Source organism: Monodelphis domestica, chromosome 4 (genome assembly GCF_027887165.1).
Source record: "Monodelphis domestica isolate mMonDom1 chromosome 4, mMonDom1.pri, whole genome shotgun sequence".
In the NCBI taxonomy this organism is placed as follows: Eukaryota; Metazoa; Chordata; class Mammalia; order Didelphimorphia; family Didelphidae; genus Monodelphis; species Monodelphis domestica.
The window spans coordinates 124,747,813-124,770,152 of record NC_077230.1 but is presented as its reverse complement, the minus strand read 5'-3'; positions in this window follow the sequence as shown (position 1 = coordinate 124,770,152).

Below are 22,340 nucleotides of genomic sequence, written 5' to 3'. Positions count from 1 at the left end.
CTCATCTCTCAAATAAGTAGTCTAAAGTAACAACAAATCTTCTTTTCTGTCAGAGAAATAGTTCAGCTACCTGCTCTTGAGAGGAAGTCCCCCAGCCTAACTGCCTTTCCTCCTTGGCTTTATTCTCTCTCCTTAAAGAGCCCTCAGTTCTATTTTGAAGACTTCTCCCTTAAAGAGCACACAGCAACCTTTTCCTGTTCCCTCTGCTATGGGAGACAGTATCTAAATTATGACTCTGTCTCTTCCCTAACATTCCTACTCTTAATTAAACGGAATAACCTAATTTAAAATTCTTATAATCAACAGCCAATAGGAAAAGATGAGGAGGAAGAGAATTCTGGGAATCCGGGACAGCTTGATAAAATGCCTGTAGCCAGGAGATGGGTTGTCTTGATCAGGAACAGCAAGGAAGTAAGGATGACTGAATCAAAGAGTCTTTTGTGGGGAGTAAGGTGCAATAAGACTAGAAACGCAGAAGAGGGCTAGATTACAAAGAGCTTTGAAGGCCAGAGGATGTGCATTTAATTCTAGAGAAGATAGTAAGCCACTGCAGTTTATTTTTTTTATAATCAGGTTTTTTTTTAATAAACATTATTTTTATTTGGTCAATTGCAAACATTATTCATCCTAGTGCATCCTAGTGCAAATACCAACAATAGGGAAATGGGTTCAGATCAAGGACACATGTGGAATTGCGCGTCAGCTATTGGGGGGGGGGGTGGCAGGAGGGGAGAGAGGAAAAGAAAATGATTTTTGTATCCACTGCAGTTTACTGAATAGAAAGAGGGGGAGATATGCTGGGGCCTGACTTTAGGAAAATCACTTTGATAAATGGAGGATGGATTAGAGTGGGAAGACTTGAAGAAGGCTACCCCATCAGTAGGATATGGCAATTGTCCTGCTCTAGAGAGTATCAGAGGGGAGAGGAAGACATTTAGGAGAGATTTTGCAAAGGCAAATCAACAGGCCTTGTAACCAAATAGATCGGATAGGTCTGTAGGGATGAAAGATAGTGAAGAATCATGGATGACTCACCAGTTTCAGGTCTCAGAGACTGGAAGGATAGTGTTGCCCTCTACACTTGTTAGGAAAAGTTTGGGAGGGATTGGGGGAAGATGAATTCCTTTTTGTACATGCAGGATTTAAGACATCTCCCAGACTTCTAGTTTGACATATCTGAAAGGAATTTGGAGATATGAAATTGGGTCAACAGAGGGGTTGGGACAGGATAGATAGATTAGAGAATTCTCAGCATAGAGATAGGAATTAAGTCCATGGAATCTAAGATCATCTATCAAAGTAGTATAAAGGGAGAAAAAGAAGAGAACCTAGGACAAAAACCCTGAGGCTCACCTACAGTTAGAGGGTGTAATCTGGATGAAGATCTGACAAGGGAGACAGAAAGAGTTACCAGGTCAATAAAATAAGAATCAGAAGAGAGTGGAAGCTCAAAAATCTAGAAAGAAAAGTGTTATCAAGGAAGTAGGTGATCAACATCGTCAAGGGCTTTAGAGAAGTCAAGGAAAATGGGCATGGAGAAAAAGTCGTTGGATTTGGCATTTGTGAAGGCCATGACTATATTTGGTTCACTCTATTATGGTCATTCATCATAAATGGAAAACTCTGTATTCCATCATTCTCACAGAATAATCAGTCTTAACATAATCAAAGGAAAAACAATGTAAACTAACTCCAACCTGAAATAACCCATCTCCCCACAAAATCTAGCAAAGATCTTTGTTCACAGCAGATTTTCAGTATGTTGATGATGTTTTCAAGCACTCAATGTGCTTCCAATGCCCATGCAAGCATTTATGGAGTCTCCTAGTAGAACAATGATTTTTTTTAATATGGACCAAATACACTTCCCCAAAGTTATTAATTTTCTTTAACTTCCTGAAATTCTATAGGTTGAGGAACAATTTATCCCCCATTCCTTATGGATGTCAAAGAAGAATAAGCTAAGACAAAAACTACACAGAATATGGGTTAGATGCCTGGGAAGCTTTCCTAATTGCTCAAATTTGAGACCTAAAATATCATACTTTAAATGGTATCTTAAACACAGTGTGAATTTTATCGGTGTTTGTTGAATTAAAAATAATATTGGGGAATTTGTGGGAGCTCCTTATAGGATATTTTTAACAAATATTTTTGAAACTGTTTAAAGGCAAGTAATTTCATAAACTTTTAGACATCTATCACCCTCCCCCACTGATATTTTGCCTAGCAGAGCACTAAAAGTATGGTGTCACAAGCCTGCTATGGTTTCTTGATGATCACACTTGAATTTCACCAGGAATTAACAAGTTTTGGCTCTAGACACTTGCTACTCAATTCCCAGTGCTACCACTCATCTCTTGATCCTAAATTCCTTGACAACAATGATGGGCTTCTTTCCCAATCTGCTCTCTGAGGTCAGCATGCAACCCTTCTTTATGTTTTCCACTAATCTCCACAAGCACCAATTGTAGGGATGAAAATAGAAAAGGAGAAACTTAAAAGAAGCCTTAAAAGAAAGCATTTAATGATGGTCTTTCATACAAATAAATGCCCAATGAATTTCTGTCCTACTTTGATTATTTCATTTCTTCTAGATCTTGCCCCTGAAATAAGGCATGTCAGTCCTGAATGACTAGATAAGATACTGGATTAGTTCATGGTCTGGGTTTCCTAATCATGGTGGATTCAGTTTGCCAAGACTCTCTCAGGCCTTCTAGAGCCTTTCAATGCTTCAAAGGAACCCTGATTTCATTAATGCCATTGTAAATCACAACTCATTTACCTTACCTTACATGTCTTATCCAAGCCTTTGGTCGATCTATCTAACCTATATAGATCTTGTTCTTTTAATATTTCACTTATACCAGTAGAGCAATAAGGCTTTTTCATGTGTTATCCCTTAATCTCATCACTTAACTAGTCCATTTCTCTTTACAGTCATAAATGTCCTAGATGATGTCTTTTTAACCATTACTTGAATACGAGATCAATAGTAATTCTGTAGCCTAAACACAGTTTACATCTCTCCAAGGGTCATTGGGGCATATGAAATTGATTCACCTGACAGCATGGTGTTGCTATACAAATATAAATGACTAAGAATCTCTCAAAAAGAGTCTCTATGAGAGATTAATAATCATAGAGTGACATTGAAAATATTGGCATTAAAAAGAGGGGCTTTTGCGGCAGAAAGATCTTGGGAAAACTGAAAGTACTTTGTCCCTGACCAAATATAATCCAGTCTCAATTCTTAGACTATTATATAAACTGTGTCTGCCTAAGATGTAAATATATGTATAGAAAAATTAGCCCAATGAGATGCATGCCACAATTTGGGTAGTATTTGTTCTCCAGCCAATTGGAATTCTTTTTTCCTCTTTAAATAACTAATTCAGTCTCTTTTGAGTGATCTCAAAATTGATCTCACTGACAAGGTCTTATAAATATCCCATGCTCCAGTGAATCAGCACAATGTCATCTGACTTTCCAGGCAAAATAGACTGTAGAGTTATGAAATGAGATATTTGGAGCTAAAAGTGAGTTACAGGTCATCTACTCCAACTACCAAGCCAGGGTCATCAACTGAAGCCTGAAGTATCACCAGGCATCTTGACTTTTGTCTAACCACTAGACTTGAATAACTGGAAGAGAAAGGGAGGCCAACAACTTTGTATAATTCTTCCTCACTTAAATCCATTTTATGGGCTAATTAAAAGATATCACCAGTGATGTCATTTTGACCTTCTTTGAGTACAACAACCAACCAAACAACTTCAACCTCCTCATTCCACAAATGAAGGAGCTGAGTCCAAAAGAGATTAAATGGCTTGACCAAACCATATAGGTTGTAATTAGCATAAGGAATTTTGAGACCAGACCCTTTGCTGCCAAATCCAATACTCTTTCCTCTGCACAGTAGACACAGTTGCTATAGTCCATTTTCATATAACATGATTGATCTCAAGGTCTTTTACTATCGCAGCTCCTCCAAGCATTCTGCATGTTTCTAGATCTTTCCTAAAATGTGACCTCTCAAAATTAATTCTGCTCCCAATATGATCTTGCTAGGCAAGACAATAGAGGGACTGTGACCAATCTGACTAGATGAGAATATTGTTTCTATTTAAACTTTGTGAAAGACATTCATGACACTGGTGAATAGCATGTCTCCATGTTATATAATCACATGGTGCTGATACTGTTGAACCAAGTTATCTCTGTCATTATAGCTCTCAAGGAATTCTGTACAATTTTAATATATTCATGGGAGACACCTTGTTAGAAGAGAGCCCCCAAGGCTGCACTTTGATTCTGGTGATTTTAATTATCCAGATTTAATCAGCTTAAACACCCTTCTTCCCATCTCTCAGGCTAAAAACCTGGAGTTTTCTTTGACATTTCCCTGTCCTTCATGCTGTATAGCTAGTCACTAACCAAGTCCTATAATGTCTTGCATCTAAATGTCTCTCCAACTCACCCTTTCTTTTCCATTCTCAACTCTGTCTTTTTTATTATAGGTTTCTTTCCCCAGATATCTGAATTACCACAACTTCCTAGCTTTTCTCTTAGATTTCAGTCTCTTTCCTCTTTCAATCCTTTTAAATATTGCCACAAAGTTAAGCATCCTAAAACACTTATTTCATCACATCATGATCTTGGAAAAGAACTTACACTTGTTCCCTATTTCCTACCCTATCTAGTGCAATTTTTCCTTTTCTTCACTTTAAAGAGTATAAAGTATAATCCTCTAATCCCTGTGAGTTAGGCAATTCAATCATTATTTTCCCATTTTTGTTGTTTTATTAATGTTGTTTGTTGCCACAGTAATTTCTCCTTAATCATCCTATTGAAAATGTAGTGTTCTGGTTTACTGTAAAGATCTGGGGTTCTTTCTTTTCTACTGCCAACTCTCAAATCCCCTCTACCTATGTTATCCCTCTTTAGGTGTCAGAAATAAAGTTATAGTTCCATTTAACTATTTAACATCAATTAACTTTTACTAAGGAATATTTGATTCAAAGACTTAAGTAGGAACATTTTCTCCCAACATCTAGGAATATACTCTCCCCTTGACTACTTCTGATTGACTAATTTGCTCATATCCTAAATAACATCTCTCATGTCCACAAAGTTTACATCCAAATGGGGTGTTGCTGTTAAAAAATGCTTATCTCACCTACCTCGAGGCTAGGATCTCAATGGTCATTCCCAAAGATCACAATTTGTTCTTTAAGGCATCTATGCTTCCTGGTTATAAACAATGACTCTAGAGTGCTAGGATGCTGGGGTGCCCTCCTGATGTTTTGAAACCCACAAGATTGGAGGCTTTACTTACTTGACACAAAACAGAAAAGAACAAATGTCAAGACAAATGACCAAGGCCCATTTCTTGGGGCCACATGGTTTCAGAGGGGAAAAAAAAGGACCATAGTCTCTACTCTTTCCACACTGTCTTTCATTGTGAGTGGATCCACTCCATGGGACTAAGGCAAAAAGGAAAAATAGCCCATAACCTTGGCAAAAACTGACTCTGATAGAGGAATGGTCCAGAGACTTTTAAGGATAGAGCCTGGAAGAAATGCCAAGGTTCATCCACAGCAGGGGATCGTGGAGAAGGCTTGGAATCTTGAGGGAAGAGGAGATTCCAAAGAGAGGCAGTTGATCTCTTTATCTTGAGACAGCTAAGATGACAGTCTGATCAGAGATTTCTCTCCTGAGCTAATCAAAATTCTTCATTGAATTTAACCACCATTTCCCCCAAAGATACCAAGAATTGTGGCAGAACCTGAGAAGAATAAGAACAGCATCACAAGATCTCACACAGCTCCTGTGACACCCTGGGTCTGGATATTGGCACTGCTGTAATAGACCAGAGGTCACAAACCTTGAACCTCTCAGGGACCAGGCTGGCAAGCCTGAGTCTCTCAAATTTGGAGGGAAAGAAGAAAAGGGATTTTAGACAGACATGGACTTCCTTTACCCAATTTCCTATAGACCCTAAACTGTAGACATTTTTCTTATCTTCCCCTAACCACAATTTGTTAGAATAAAATTGTCAGTTATTCTAAATTGACTTTTTTGTCATAGTGGAAGAGGGAGAGAGCTGATTTCTTTCTCTTTCCCCAAGGGAAGAGGTTCACTCATTAAAATCACTTATTAGAGGGGAGTAAAGGTAGGGTTAGTGGGGAGACATATTTGAAGAAGACTGAAGGGGGAATCCATCTCACCCTCCTTCTATCTTCTGGGAATGTATCATCAACTCTTTCTCCATTATAAAAAACAAACCCTCTAAAACATGACTAAGGCCTTTCAGAAGCCCCCTCAGCTCTTCAAAGAGCCTCCCATTCCCCACATAACAAAACTAATCAGGGTCAGAGACTATATACACAGTCTCTCCAAGGCATTTCAAATCCACATTCTCATGACTGGAAACAGAATCTTAGCCTCCTCCATGTGAAGAGACTTTACCCTTATAGCCAAGAAAAGTAATTGAGCAAAACCAACATGGCAACCACGTTTGACAGCATATACCCCATGTTGTGTCTGCTACCCTTACTCCTTCTACTAAGAAGAGAAACCTTCATTTTACAAAACAGACAATTAAGGCCCAGATCAATCATAGGTTCAGATTTAGAGTTAGAAGGGACCTCAGAACCTCTTTAGTTCAGCTCCTTCATACAGATAAGGAAACTGGGGCCCCAGAAGGTCAAGTGACTTGCCCACAGATTGTGAATCCCAGATGAAGGTTTTTAACCCAGGTCTTCTGTCTCCAAATCTGGCATTAAGTTATCATCATTACACAGGGGGTAAATAACAGATTTAAGCCCAGAATGTCTGGAGTGCTCTTTCAATAATACAATTGGTGTTTTGTTTACCTGCATATTCAAATCCATTTCTCTAAGTAGGTACAGGGAAGGAAGCCCCCATTGCATTGTAGCTTTTCCTGAACCACTTGCAAGGCTTGGAAACAGAGATAGATTTTACTCATGCCTGCCAAGAATTCATCTATCATAACTCCAGGAGAAATCCTCAGGCCAGAGCAGCAGCTATCACTAAGAGGCTTCTCCATCCAGCTCTTGCTTCTCCAGGCTGCAGATTGTTGCTCTTTCCCCCCAACTCCCAGAGGAAAACAGGAGATCAATAATGAGCATGTCACTGAGTCTAGACAAATGGCTTGATTGCTTAGAAAACAAATTACTTTGACTATTTGTTCCTTCCTTCTCCATGCTTGTACCCTTGTCACTCCTCCTGTTCCTTGCACCTGAGGGTGCTTTTCTGTTTCTGTCATCAAGTTTTTCTCTGGCTTCTGAATATTTGGAGAAGATAATCTATTTTAGTTATCACCAAATTGCTTAATAAAAATGCTAGAGCTAAATCCATTTTCTCTGCAGAATAATCTGTCATCAAGTCACAGTCCCTTTGCCTAATCTCTGCAGGGCAAACTCCAAATGTAAGCAAATCTTCTGTCCCCTGAGGTGAGAAGTCAAACTGGCCAGAGAGAGAGATATATGGAGAGAGACAGACAGACAGGCAGAGACAGAGACACAGAGAGAGACAGAGAGAAAGAGAAAGAGAGAGGGGGGGAACGGAGGGAGAGAGAGGGAGAAAGAGGGAGAGAAAAAGAAAGAAAATATCAAGCACTATCATCTTAATCCAAAGCATATATTCATTCTGGATATGATCATACTAGGATAGATAAAACAAGTGAAATTGCCTGAAACAACAAAAGGAATGATGAAACATCAAATTATAAATGATTTAGTAAAAGGAGTACTGGATTTGGGAGTTATGATAACTCTGTTCTAATCTCAACAGTACTACTAACTACCTCATTTAACTTATCTGAGACTTGATTTTTTTTATTTATAAAAAGAGGCACTCAGACTAAGTTCCTTCCTGTTTCTAATCCTACATTTCTCTGATCTTTAAAATGAGCATACTGTTATTCATCCTACTCCCTCAATCAGATCTTAGAGAAATAAAAATAAGAGTGAAAACACTCAGAAAAGTTAGCTAAAAACCACATATAAAGTTATGTATTATTGTTAACATTATATAATTAAATCCAAATTAAAGCCACAGACTATAAATACTATGGAAGTTTGGCCAATTGTCATAGTAGAGGAGTGGTCTGCAATGTGTAAATCACTTGAAAACTATGTTACTTTTCCAAGTGAAGATGTTGGCCAGGGGCACAGAATTATGGACAAAAAGTATGTGAGACAGTGAGGGTGAAACTGCTAATTTATGGCCATACAATGGCCAAGCTAAAATGCTTTTCCTGCCAGCCTGGGGCTTCTAAGTAGATATACTGGAATCATTAATGGTCCTTATTTTTTAAACTAGCCTATTTCTCTTTAGAATGCTTACCTCTGGCCTGAATCATCCTTGCCTCTACTAATTAGCAAGGAAAAATATCTTGACTATCCTCTTTAAACTGTGCACCAACATGGTCCAAGTGGGTCCATAAGTGATTGAGAGTGGAAGACGAAGGAATAAAAGAGGTTTTTTTTAAAGACATAAACTCAACAAATAAGGGAGCCATTGCTTATTCATAGAACTCATAAGTGAGAAAGGACTTCCAAGGCCAGTTAGTAGAAGCCAAGGCAAGAATCTCTTCATAATACCCAATGAAAATTGCGCTTTGGCTGTGGGAAGGGTGGGTGGAGGGGAGGGAGGTAAATAATGTGATTATTGTAACCAAGAAATAATGTTCTAAATAGACTAAATAAATTAATATTTAAAAAAAGAATCACTTCTCCAGTGTTCCTGACAGGTAGTCATCCAAGCTAAGCTTGAATATTAGCAGAGGGGAGAAACTCACTACTTCACAAGGCAGCTGCTTCCATCTTTGGACAGTTCATAATTGTCTCTCATTCTGCCTTCTGTGTCTGTGTCATCTTCCTTATTGATAGGCTTTCAAAAATGGAAGACAGTGATTTTATCTGTTATATCTTATCCTTCTCCAAAGTTCTTTCAAATAACCTATCCTCTCTAGCACTTTCCTTCATATTCTGCCTCCTCTGCTTACTTTGGTAAGGGAGGGATTGACATCATACTTAAACAAAGAGGGAAATTCATTTATTTTGAGGGTCATTACTAACAAAACTTCTTTTTAAAAAAAACCAACTCTTGGCAAGCTTATAAACCCTGAAAATAGGCTACAATTTTACCCAGTATATGTAATTTATACCGTGAACAAAATGGCTGCCCCCTGGATCCTGTACTTGGCAATCCAGGATGAGAAAGATATTGCCTCAGAAATCATCCACACTGTCCTGATGCTGACTTTTATTCTCCATTGGGTGCTTTTTAGATTGTATTTTACTACCTGTGTCAGAGACCAATACTGGTCAAGACTTATTACTCACCAATGAGCTGTAAAGAGAGTGCTGAAAAGGGCATTGGAGGCTACTGCAAATATACATCACACTATGTGGGGCTCAGATGCCCATAGCCTGGGCGTTTATTAGCATTAGGCTTTCATTATTGCCCTTTCAGCTTCACTTCCGGGCCTCTCATTTCAGCTCAGGCCTTGAGCGTCAAGGTGCATGAAGGTTCAGGAATCCTGGGAATGCTGCTGATCTCATTTGTAAAGGTCCCAAAGCAAGAGCAGAGAGAGGGTTCAGTGAACTCAATCCAAAGTCAGTTTATTAGTGCACTAGAGAATAGCCAATAGTGAGAGATGCCATGATCCTATAGACAATCCAGGAGCAACAAATGCATTCTAAGCATCTCTCAGGGTTAAGAGGCTGCTCTACATTCGAGAGGTGATGCAGGAGTGGGAAAAGGATGCATCCTAATGATGACTCACTTTTCTCGTCACCGAGCTATTCCAGAGCCCTTGATCCATCAATACCATTATTAGGCACTAACCACAAAGACTGCAAAGACCCATTCATACAGAAGTACTTCCTGTTGTAGTAAGCAATTGGGAACAAAGCTGGTGCCCGCCAACTGGGGAACGGCTGAACAGATTGTACCTATGAACACAACGGGATATTGTCATGCTAAAAGAAAAGCTGAACATGATGGGTTTGGGGAAACTTGGACAGGCTTGGGTGAGCTGATGCAGGGTGAAATGAAGAAATCCAGTAGGATAATTTATGCAATGACTTCAGTCGTGTTAGGGGAAATGATTTTGAAAGAAAGTGTATAGAACTCTGATAAATATAGGGATCAATCATGACTCTAGAGAACGGGTGATGGTATTTGCCTTTCTGCAAAGAGGTTATGAACAATAAGTAAAGAAGAGCCAATGTGTGAATTTGTTTTACCTGACTATTTATTTGTGACAATGGCTTCTGTTTTGGGTGGTTGGAGGGAGATTGTGAGGTGTGTTTGTGAGTAGTGATAGAGATGCAAAATTAAAAGAAAAAAAAGCATTAATAGAGTCTAAAATATACAGAAAAGAATAAAAAATTTAAAAGGAGGACAGAAATAGGACAGTGTTATGCTACCACATTAAATTTAATATGCACTTAAAATGTAAATACCTGTAATTTGAAAAAATACTCAATTGTTTTTGTTTATTGGTCATTAAGTTCATAAAAAAGATTTTTTTTTTAAATCACTTTTCAGTTCGCACACATGGGGAACTATGGTTAAGGAAAATTCCATACACTATGACTCGGTTGGTGAATTAGTTAGTTTTCTTGGACTGTTTTTATTATCTTCCTTTCTTACTTTTTTGTAAAAATGGTTGGCTCAGGCTCAGTTATATCGCTCAGTGGACTGAGAGTAAGGCCTGAATATGGAAGATCTTGAGTTCAAATTTGGCTTTAGTCATGTCCTAGCTGTGTGGACCTGGGCAAATTACTTAACCCCTAATACTTAGCCCTTACCACTCTTCTGCCTTGGAACCAATATACAGTACTAATTCTAAGACAGAAAGTAAGGTTTTTTAAATGAATGGATCACTGGTATAGAAACAGTAGAAATATGTTGAGAAATTCAAGTATTATAAGAACAAAATATGTCAATGTTTTTTTAATTCATTTTTATGCAAAGTACTTTCCCTTATAACAACCTTGTCAAGTAGCCAGTATAAGCATGATTGTCCTCATTTCATATAAGTAGGAAATGAGGCTCATAAAGATCAAGTAACTTGCCCAGGGTGGTGCATTTAGTAAATATCAGAGACAGTCCTCAAAAGTCCAAGATAAGTTTACTCTTTCATCGACTCGAGGGGTCTTACAAGGTGCCCAACTTTAAGAAGTTTATAATTGAGCTGAGAGATAAAATATGCCCAATAGAGTGAAAAGTTAAAAACAGATAGACAAATTACAGCTCAGCAGAACATGACAAGTGAAGAAAGAATGTTTATTAAGCTTTCACTATGGGCCAGAGCTTACTGTGAAGTTACTATGCCATTTTGATTATACCTAGAGAATGAAATAAATAATATAGAAGATCAAAAGAGGATCATAAAGTCAAAGAATGTTGTAGAGGTTATGGAATGATAGGCACACTAATACCTTCTAATACATTGATTAGTAGAGCTGTAAACTTATGAAACCATTTTGGAAAGCAATTTGAATTTAGGCAATTAAAGTGAGGAAGATACCAAAACGCATTGAATAAGAGGATCCATTATTGGGCCTATTTACAAGAAAGCTACTGATAAGAATAATGTCCCCATATACACTAAATTATTTATAGAAGCATTTTTGATAGCAATTTTTTTATAAAAATGCATATTAATTGATTGGGAAATGGCTAAAAATATTACATACATGAATATTAAGGAATATTACTGTGTTGTAAGAAAAGAAGCATGTGATGGATTCAGAGAAGCATGGGAAAATTTTCATGAATCAATGCAAAATGTAGGAAACAGAACCAAGAAAATAATATATATAATAATTGCAACAAAGCACACAACAAAGCAAATGGATTCACACAGCAAAAATTAAAATTAAATATAACAAAATTATCCATCTTGTGCTGACTTTTTTTAATTAAAAAAGACCATTTGTTATATTCGATGGTTCACTGAAAGGGGAGAAAGATACTGAGGATAGCTATCATGATATAAGAAACAGAAGACATAAATTAAAACTTTTTAAAAATATATTTTGATAATATTTCAACATAATTGATTTTCCTTGCAATCCTATGTATTTTTATGCATTTAAATCCATTATTTTGAGATGTCCATAGACGTAACAGACTGCTAATGGCTGAACAAACTATATTTGAATGTGCTATAAGAAAAAATGAACAAATGATCTCAAAGAGAAATGTCAAAATTTCTATAAGCTAAGAAGTGAGTAGAACTAGTAGAGCAATTAATACCATAACATCAATATTATAAAAATGAACAATTTCAAAGACTTATAAACTGTTGAAGAATGAAATAAGCAGAACCAGGAGAAGAATGTATACAATGACAACAGTGTGAAAACAAACATCATTGAAAGCCACAAGCATTCTAATCAATAAAATAATCATCCATAATTCTGGAGACCTGATGAGGAAGCTTGCTATCTGCATACTGATAGAGAGGTGATGAATGGAAGAGTTGCAGAGTGAGGCATATACTTCTTAAATATAGCAAATGAGAGGGTTTTTTTTTTTAATTTGGCCATTCTTATTTGTTATTCTCTCTTTTTTGCTGCTTTTGTGATTTTTTCTTTTTCTCTTGATACAGCTATGAGTAAGAGAAAGAAAACAGATTTCCTGCTCGTTAAAAAAATAACATTGAAAATAGAAATAAATCAATGACATGAGGGGGACTGACCTACATTATTATTATCATCATCAACATGCTAAATCTGTTCTCTGGATAGTAACTGGCAAATTGATGAATTTGACAAATTGATGACTAGATGAATTAGGGATATGAATGCCTTTGCCTACAAAGTTCCCAGATTGAGGAAAAACCCCATAGAATGAAGATGAACTAGCTCATCATACAAAGATTGAGTTGACTACAAATAGGAATTTTGTGTTTGAACAAGAGTATGTAAAAATAAAAATGTGCACCATACCTATTTCCAGCTTTTATAACTCTAGTAATAGACTACTTGGTATTTACTGTGTTGAGATGCATGTCTTAAATCAATAGTTCCTCTGCCTAAGATTTCATGGAATTTGGAGTTTGTGACATAACACATTTCTCATAATAGCAATGGATGGATCAAATTTAGCTTTTAATACAAATAGCACTTTTAACGAACTCAGAGAACATGATTTCCTGATGGAAAACAGGCTTTCCCTTCAGTTCCAAAGCAAAAAAAAAAATATTTATGAAATCTGTTTTTTCATCAATTTTGTTGCCTGAAGGTGATGCAATAGCTTTTCATCTAAATCATTTTTTTTCTTAATCCAAGAAAGGGTTTGTGACTCTGCCTGTCCTGATGTTAACACACTTACATAGATGATGTTTAGGAGCCATAGAAGCTCACTGACAATTGATAAAAAATTTGCCCCAGGTTTTTTTCTAACTCTAACAGTTCAAAAGCAAGTCTAATAAAATAGTATTGTCCTTGTGTAAAGAGTTAAAAAAATTTTTACATCAAAAACATAACTCTCTTCTTTTCAAAATGGAGAGCTAGAAGAGAGCATAAAGGTCACTGAATCTAACCCACAATTTTTACTGATGAGAAAACTGAGGCACAGAAAGTTCAACTCTCTTCAACTTGGCCCCAAATCCAGTCTCACTGGACATTACTCCCTCCATAATCTCTGATCTAACTAATTGGTTGTCTCTCTGTTCTTCATGCTCCATCTTCCAGCTCTTTTCTTTAGCAATGACCCTCCATTATGCCTAGAATAGATTTCTATCTTATCTCAGCTTTGAAGAATCTCTCTTTTCCTTTTTAAATTCAGGCACTACCTTCTGCTTGAAGCCTTTCCTGATTCTCCCACCTCACCTCCAACCTCCCAAACTATCTTTTTATATAAAGTGTTTTCAATGAAAACCTGAAAGCAGTAGATAGCAATTAAATCTTAAAACTGTACCAAGCCTCCATTTTTATTTATTAACTATATCATATTTTTTATTTATGTTGTCTTTGTTTTTATATGTACTGTTCTTTAGGAGTAGAGGTCATTTCCTTCTTTGACATTTTCCATTTACTTATATTCCAATAATAGGTTTTGAATAAACACTTGCTGATTGACAGTTTGCCCAAAGTAACACAACTGAGGCAAGATTTAAATATAATTCTTTCTAACCCCAAGTCTGATACTATCCACTACATCATAGGTATCAAACAGAGGTACTAGAAGAAAGTGGCTCATACCACTCCTAAATGTTGCCAGAACAAGATTAAAATGGAATTGGGAAATATTTAACAAAATAAGTAAAAATATAATAAAATAGAAGCAATATTACATGTTAAAATTAAGGCAATATCAACCCCAAAGGGATGCTCATGTACAATCAGTGGTTCTTGTTTCTATTTGGGTTTGACACCACTGAAATACTCCCTGCCACCTCTCTCAGGGAAGTTATATGATAAAAATGCACCAGCAAAACTGACTATAATTTTCCTGTATTTCTCTAGCATACCCTACAAGTCATGGTGTGTATGAGAAAGTAAGTGCCAGTGGATGGCTAAAGGGACAATACTTGGAAGTCTAAAGATCAGCTTTTTCTCAAATAGCAAGACACTTTTTGCTCTTGAAGCCACTGAATGCTTTCATAACTCAGATATATTCATAGGGTGATAGATTTAGAATTGGAAGGACACTGGAGACCATCAAGTCTGACCTCTTCATTTTACCATTGGGGAAAGAAACATAGAGGTTAGGTATCTCACCCAAGGTCACATAGCTAACAACTGTCTGACAAGACTTTTTTTCCTCACAGTAAAATACCTGCAAAATGATTATAGTACAAACAGCATTATCCTTGGAGGCTTCTATCTTCCAACATAATACAAACTCAATTTTATCTATGACGAGGTAGTAGAGCCCAGGTACCAACCCAAATTAATAAAAATATCCACTCCTTCGGAGAACTCACATTGTATAAAAATTCTCAACTAATAAATTCTGCTTGACTGAGCTATATGGGGAAATGAGACTAATCAGAGGAAATTGGGGGGAAATAAACAATTCTCAAATGCATTCTCCCTATCAAAACTGTCTGTATTGGCTTCCCAATCAAATGTCCTCTAGTGCCTGAAGTTACCTTTCTATGTGACTGACAATGGAATGGATTCATTCTTTGTTTCTGCACAAATATTTCCTTCAGGCACTGGCACATAGCTCCCTTTGGCTTTTCTAACGTTGTAGCATAAATACATAATGACTAGAATTATACCATCTGTTTATATCAAGGGTACTATTAGATACCATGTACTTCTTGCTAGACAGGAAAAAAAAATAAAGCAAAGTATCTAAATCCAGACAGTAAAGAAGGACTTTTCCATACACTAACAGATAGCCATATTTCTTTAGGATCAAAGGTAGAGGATTTATTTCTAAATGCTTATTAAATTCTCAGGATCTTTGTGGGAAAGAAGGAATAATTCAGGTGATCACTGAAATAAGACCATAGATCTAGAGATGAAAGACACATCAATGGCCATCTAGTCATAACATTATAAATCTAAAATTGCAAGAATTTTAAACATTGCCTAGCCATCAGGCACAAAAGAGTATGGAATCTTTTCTGGCCCCTCAAATTCCCACCCCACTCCTTCTCTCCTAACTGATACATCACATGATGGCAAATCTAGGATGTGAGGATCCCAGAGGTGGAGGACATTCATGGTCATGACACAACTCCATCTTACTCTTGGGCTTTGTATATTTGTATATTCACAACTATAGCCCCTGAGACCTACCAGTATGCTTCCATTTACATGTCAATAACTATTAACTTAAAACATGACACATTATTAAACAGGAAACAAGAAGGGAAATGGTCAAGACTAACAATACTATAACATTTACTCAGAAAAAGGAAAAAAGCAGGAATAAACAAGACATAACAATTCACCCATAAACCTACTCTACACTCTCCCACCACTGCTCGCAATATGAAAGGTGGAGGGTAGAAAGAGGGGATTAAATACACACTTACAGAAATCTACCAGTAAGGTACATGAGTTGGGGAACTCAAATGCACAGGGCCACTAATGACTATGTACTTCAGACCAAAATGTCTCTGGTCTCTCTAGTAGTGCCACTTGGCACGTGCTCTTCTTCCAAGACTTCCTGCTCTTATGCTGGACAAAGTTGTTTTGTCTGCTACTCTTAAGCAGCTGAAGTAGTTTTTAAATTCTTTTGGTTAACAAAACTTTTAAGCAGAAATCTTAAGCATGTGCTTTACAGAGAATTCCAGGAGTCAGCTTTTGGCTAGGCTCTAAGACAATGTGGCATTCTGTCAATGAAAGTAGTTCTCTTGAATCCTGGGATTGGCAAAGCTCTCCATGTCTTGCTTTCAATAAAGTTGTAGGGATCTTCTCTTGAGGAATAGTACACAGAAAAAGGAAATGCGGAGAGAGTTTTCCTTTCTCAAGCTGTAGATAGGTCTAGAGAGCAAGACAACATTTTCCCCAAGTCATATTTCCACACACAGCACTGGATTTTCCTTTCTTCCAATTAGTTCTTTCAAAGAGCAGATCTTTGCTCCCATCAGATCAGTTCCTCACATGAAGAGCAGAAATCTCTAGTCAACTGGTCTCAGCTTCTGTCCACCTCTCAGGTTGTGTGCCTTCCCACCTCTGCAGTCTTCTCTGTCCTGCCTCATTTTCTCATCAGCTTCTCTGATCTTTTTTCTATATTCAGCTGAATTTCTAGTTACTGAATTCTGATTTTTCAATATTGCTTCTGATCTCAAATCAAGACCTCTTCAAATGTGCATACCTATTTCTAACTTGAGATGAAAATTCTTCCCCTCCCCCAAAGCCATAGTTCCTACAGATATAACAAAAAAGTCCATATATCAGAATCCAAATATTTCTTTGTTTTAGAATTTCCTAGAAATTACCTTCTAAGTCCCAAAAGCTATATATAATATTCAAATTAGCTGCATTAGAAATAATGAACTGATGATCTCTCTACCATCAGTCAGCCTGATTCTACCTCTGAGAAACTATTTTCTCTTGGGTTTTTTCAGAATTTTTACCTTGAGAGTTGCTTTTCTCAAAGATCCTCTCAGCACAATCTGTGTTTTAACCTGCTTTTCTCTTTCCCATACACACTGTTATTTTTTTTTATGGCCCTTTTCAAAAATAAAACTACCAGTTTTGCTTGTGAAAACCATTTTTACTTTCATGTAATCAAAATTGTCTAATTTATTATCTGTTATACTCTTTATTATTTGGTTATGAAGTCTCCCCCTATCCACAATCCTAAAAGGTAATTTCTTCCTTGCTCTTCTAATTTATGATATGATTTTTCTTTGTATTACGGCATATTTATTTCCAAAATACTTCTTTTTACCTCTCCACCAACAGTGAATGTCTAAAGACATATTTGTTGCTACACAAAGATAACCAAGCCCAAAATGAGCAGTGGGAAGGTAAGAAAAGGGAGATAAAGAGATAAATAAAAAGAGAGGAGGAAAAAATAAGTGGAAAGAAATGGAGAATAGAAGAGCGACTGTAATGAGTCAGAAAATTAGGCAAATGGTCATGAACCAGGAGAGCTATGGAGGAAAAAAGTTAATTAGAAACAATATGTTGTAGTAGATAGAGTTGGACTCAGAGGTAGGAATGTCTGGGTTCATGTCCTACCTCTGACATAAACCATCCATAAATCTAGGTAAGGCCCTTAACCATTCACTGCTTCTTAAATATAAATCAGAAGAGATTATTTTTTACCTTTACCTTTTTCATCTTTATCCTTTACCAATGAAATCACAGTTGTGGACAAAAATAAATAAAATAATTAACTAATGAAAAGCAAAATATTCTAGAATATGAGTAAAGACAACAAAATACAATAACTTGGTCCCTAGGAAGTCATTCTTGCATTCCTTGAGACAATTTTCCTTTTTCTAGGCTGACAGGAGGAATAATGTTCTGACTTCATTTTCTATGTAGATTCAGAATATTTGGCATCTTCAAGGATCACAACTAGGGGTGAGTACAAAGACTATAAATAAGGATAAGAAAAAAATGCAAAGCACAACAATCCAAAAAAACAACATGGAAGCACAAGTAGAAAGCCAACCTAGACCTAGGAAACCTTGAGTTCAAATCCTACCTCTAACCTATAGTGGCAATATAATCCCTAGACAAGTTCCTTAATTTGTTAGGCCTCCTTATATAGGGTTCTAAAACGGGATCAAGATCACTATAAAATCCCTTATACTGCCAATTAGAATAAAATTATTTGGGAAAATATTTGAGAAAATAAATAAAAACATAAATAAAATTAAATTAAAAATAAATAACAACATAAATAATATTAAAACATGGCTTTGTAGGTCTATATGTGGGCATCAGGAATCTGTTTCTTTTTAAGTTTAACCCCACTTTTCTCTAACTAGGGTTATTAACCTGGGATTGATGAATTTTTTTTCATATTCTGATAACTTTACTTCAGCACAATTGGTTTCCTTTTAATCCTTTGTGTTTTAGTTTATGAATTTAAAAGCATTCTTAGAAGCTTAACTAGAATGCCAAAGGAGTCCAAGACACCCAAAAAGATTAAGAACCACTGAATAAGAATACTGGAACTGACTGCAATTTGAGCCAAGACATGTTTTATGTGTAGTATTAGTTTGAATACAGGCTGTAGGGAAGATTTCTAAAATTAGATAACTTTGGCATAAATAAATATGTGTATAAAAGTGCTTACACATCATATAAAAATGATTTCCTGTGAAAAGATAATAATATTCCCTAATAATAATATCTACCATTTGCCTAGCAATTACTATGCTATGGTACTGTGATAAGCACTTTATAGTCATTATCTCATTTGTTCCTCAGAACATCCCTGAGTGGTAGGCACTATTATTATCCCCATTTTACAGATGAGAATTTAAAAAAAAAAACCCTTTCCCATCAAATAAATATATTTGATTTAAATCTGTCCCTCGCTATTCTCTTCATCGTCATCATTTTCATTGTTTTTCTTTTTGAGGGAGCAAGGATAAGTCAAACAGGTTTTGATCAGATTACACTGAGAGTCAGTAAAACAGCAGGATTGGAGATTGGAAACACGGGGCCATCTTTTCTGGGGGCACACAGTGAAAACTAGAACAAAATAAGTAAAGCATCTGAGTGGACGGACAAGGTGAAAAGTCAGAACCAGAGGGTTGGGTCAGAAGTCCAGGGAGATGATTAGCAAGGACCAAGGACTAGGAAGGACACTGAACTAATGGGCTGAGGGCCCCATCAAGGGTGAGTAGGACAAGAGGGGAGAGCCCTGGCCAGTACCTTGGACATGAAGGTACATATGGGACACTTGAATGGTACAAAAGGAGACCCATTCTATGCCACTCGTTTTCTTCAGCTCAGGAAGTTTTCTATGCTATACAGATAGGAACTACTCTCAAAGCTGATCTGGTCTGTTACAGGACACTCAGAGAAGTGAAAACTAGAGTGGGGAAAGAAAGGATGATCCTCTTTGGGCCTCAGTTTCCTCATCTATAATGTGTGGCAGCTGGACTAGATGATATTTAAAACTCCTTCTAATTTTCAATCTATGATTGTAAGGCAAGATCTGAAAAGGAAAAAAAAAATTCCAAGGCGTGACCAACCTGCCCTGTACTAACACACACACACACACACACACACACACACACACACACACACACACACACACACACATACACACACTTCCAAGAAGCTTTTGGAACTCCAGAAAAAAAGTCCAAATGTTAAATGAAACCTCTGATATCACTCAAATGTCAATCTATCATTCTATTTTAAACAATAAAGCCAAGAACCAAGGGAACTCAATTCTGAAATTCTCTCTGTTGATGGATGAGATTCTGAAAGGGGAGAAGGTAGGCAGAGACTCAGCCTTTATTATTGTTGTGGAATGAAAGTACATATTGAGGGTCAGGCTTACAGGTATCATCATTTATATGTGTGTGTGTGTGTGTGTGTGTGTGTGCGCGCGTGTGTGTGCATGTGTGTGTGCATAATAAAGTAAATAGTAACAAGCTTACAAAAGAAGCCTTTATGCAGGAACAGGGCTGTGGCATTCTCCTTGCTTGCCTTCTCCATGGAAGAAAATAAAACAAAACAAAGGGGGGAAAAAGTCCTATAACTTCCCCCCTCCCCATTTCTGTCTGTATTCCTAAATAGCCACAGTTGTGGAAGGCTCATCAAAGAAAGTTCTTGAAAATCAGAAACAGATGTGATTACTTACTATCTTCTTTGTTTCTGCAGCCTAAAAACCCTGGAGCCTTTGATCTGACTTGAATCTGGGGCCTCCTTAGTAGCCTCCCTAGTTAGACTTTGAGCTCTTAAACAACAGAGATTGTCTGGCTTTTCTATTTGTATTCTCAAAATTCTATTTGTATACTTGGACATAGTAAGCATTTAATTCGATCAGTTTTATGTATCCATTCCTAAGACAAGGTAAGAACATTCAATGATAAAATTACAATGGAAACAAAGTTCATCTTTGGTTCTCTAGGCTTCTTATTCTGTGCCTTTGCCACCACATCTACCTCCTGGAGTACCATATTCCTTTTCCCAATTAGGGCCAAAGCCTAAAGTCACAGTTGGAAGGAGTCATGGAGAATAACCAAATCTGAGTTTAAATCCAAACATGAATCCTTCCATATAATGCTTGAACCGTGATCAGCAACTTCTTATCTCCTGAAGCAACTAATTCTAATTTTTGGTTAATTGTAATTGTTACGAAGTTCCATTTTTTTTCTTATATTGACCCAATTCTGTCTTTCTGAAACTTTTGCTCATCATTCATGCTTTGGTCCTTTGGGGTCAAAGAAAAAAAAAGTCTGTTCTCTCTTCCACATAATATGTCTTTGAATACTTGAAGACACAGCTTTCATGTCTTCATGACCAAAGAATCACTGGATGCCATAAGAGCATCGATTTAGGCAACAAGGCAAAATGGACAAGCATTTATTGAGCACTTACCATGTATCACATGGTACTAAGCACTGGGGATATAAAAGAATATAAGAAATATACAAGAATATAAGAAATATATGTAATATAAGAATATATAAGACAATATAAGAAATATAAGAAAAATATAAGAAAAAAGAGAGTACCTTCCTTTCCCTGGAGAATTTTGTAGTCTAATGGCAGAAGACAATATACAAAAGGGAGCTGAGAAGCGATGGGGCAGGGGGAAATGGGGATGAAGACTAGGCAAAGGGGAAAAATGGAGGTTGGCCAACCTGGGCCCCTTTCCAAAATGGAGATCCCAGGAGAAATGTAGGAGAGATATGGTGGGATAACAGATGGATCATATAGAGTGAGGAGACTAAGCAATGAAGGAAATTTCAGGGTGAAACTAAAGAAGAGGCATGATATTGAGGTCTAGAAAGTTGGAATTACAGCAGGCAGTAACCTTAGACTAATCTCTCTTTTTACAAATAAGAAATTTTTTGCCTAGTGTAATTAATCAGTTCTCCAAATTTCCATAGGTTTTCAGGAACACATCTAGAATTCAAATTTAGGTTCTCTAACTCCAAGTTCATTGCCTTTTCTTCTATCTCCAGGATCATTGCCTTTTTCTTCTTTATTATATCACCTTAACTTCCCTTTCAGTAAAAAGGATCATTGGTGTATAGTGAGAACAATAAGAACACTAAATCTAACATTTTACAGATGAAGAACCAGAGGATAAGGAAAGTTAAACTACTTGCTTAAGGTCATGTGAGTTAAGTGGCAGAGTCAGGGTTCAAACTCAGGTCTTGTAAATCTATTGTTCTTTCCACTTCTTCCTTAGTGGGAATAACCCTGGCTTAAATTAAAAAGGTAAAATGAGTTAATAACAATGTTTTCTAACAAAAAGCCTTAGAAAATTCTAGGAGATATAATTTTAAAATCATTTTAACAGTTGACTCAGTGCACACCTGGGCCTAACAACTTTTATAGCCCCGTTTTCCTAAAAATAGATCCCTAAAGAATGAGAAAAATAGAAGACAAAAAAGCATCTTCCCTGATCTAAGAGAAAAGCAGCCAGAGGAGTGGATGATAAGGGTGGGCTTAACACAGGTTATTTGCTGCTCCAAAGATGAGCAAAAAGTAGATGTACTTTATTTTTCTCAGGCCTAACTTTTCTCAAAAGAGCCTGTGAAAGTATTCAGTAAGGTAGCATTCATAAGAATCGCAGGTCCAGGAGCACGGAGCATTAAAAATAACCTATGAAAACTTGCTGAGCGAGCTTTGATCGTTAACCAGTCAATTGCTTGTTCTGTCCAAGCTGCCAAAGTG